Genomic DNA, 1,535 nt, shown 5'->3' on the forward strand with positions numbered 1-1,535 from the left:
CAATTTGGACCTCTAAGAATTTCTATCCCCTATACATACTTGCTCTTGTTGTTTTCTCCCCAAATAAATGAATAGTAACACTCAGTGTCATTTGCTTCTCTTAAGAATACAGTGACTTAGGGTAAACAAAGAATATGAGGCATGAGGTATCTGCACTCCTTGTAAAGAGCTTACAAATGGTATAAAGAGAAATAGACACTCAGCAGCTGGCTTTATAGAGAGCTTGCTTAATTATATTTAATTATTAGCTGTTGATTGTCCAAGATGTTTTTATTTTTCTATCTTCTTACAATGTATGGTTTTCTATTCTCTAAATGCTGCATTCACAGTGATGGACGTTAGTATCTCTTAAAAAGGATGCCAAACATGAGTTTAGAATTTGTGATTATTAGTGAAACTCCATCACTATCAATCAAAAAATATCACTACTTGAAAAAGTACTTAGCATATACTTAATTTCATTAAATACTCTGTTGTCCTAAAACTTGGATTCTCAAAGGAGTGGTAAGGGGAAATTTTTATTGACAACATTTTTCTCAAAAGTGTAATGGATGAATTCAATTTGTTATTGCTGGTAGCAAAACTATTTCCTTGAATGTAGAATGTTTTCCTTTATTTCCTTTAGATAATTTACACACTACATTATCCAATCACTCAAATTCATCCATTACATATGTTATTGCTTTTGGATGATATTATATGAAGTACTTGTTTTAGTGACCATTTAAAATTCAATAGAATTTTCACTCCCAAAATCATTCTTTGCCATTTTAGCATTTCAGTACACTGATAGGAATATGCTACATTGCAAATAATCAAGGATATCATTCATACATATGCATAATCTTATATATTAAATCTATTCTTGTATCATGAATCAGTTTCTTTCTTAGAGTTTAAGCTATTTGAGTATGGCTGCTTTGTTAGGCAGGATTTTTTTCCCAAGCTTTCCTTTTCAGTTGCTTTCCAAAGGTGTAAAAATAATCCTGTCACAACACAGAAGAGGAGCTTATAAAGATGCTTTAAAAGCCTTATCACCAGGAAACAGTGCACAGTGCATTGTATAATATAGTGTCTTAAAATACTTCTGCTTACCTCCTCATTGATGCTGCTTCAATATTTACATAACACTGTTAACTAATTCTTCATTATGTAGGTTATTTATCCTTTCTCTCGGAGTCTGTCTTCCTACCACATTTAATATTGTTGAATTGAGCCATTGTTTTTATTCCTACTCAGTGTTTGGCTGCAGCAATTCTCTTCTTGGTTCTGTGGGTGCAGATTTCTGTTTCACTGCTCCTTAGGGTAGGAAGTGTGGAGAAGGAGGACATATGTGGCAGGGCAGCCTTGGCTAGCCATCAAGGCAGGTTGTTTATGTCTTCAGGATGGGTTCTTTCAGAACCATGAAGAAAAATAAGAAGAAAAAAAAAAAATAAAGGAGCTGTTTTGGTTCAAGGAAATCGTTGTCCTGGGAGCCAAAAAGGGAAGGTGGAAACTAATATTTTAGAAACTACTTCAGCAGAAAGACATTTTTA

This window comes from Acomys minous (assembly GCF_964271855.1).
Source record: "Acomys minous genome assembly, chromosome: 8".
Lineage (NCBI taxonomy): Eukaryota > Metazoa > Chordata > Mammalia > Rodentia > Muridae > Acomys > Acomys minous.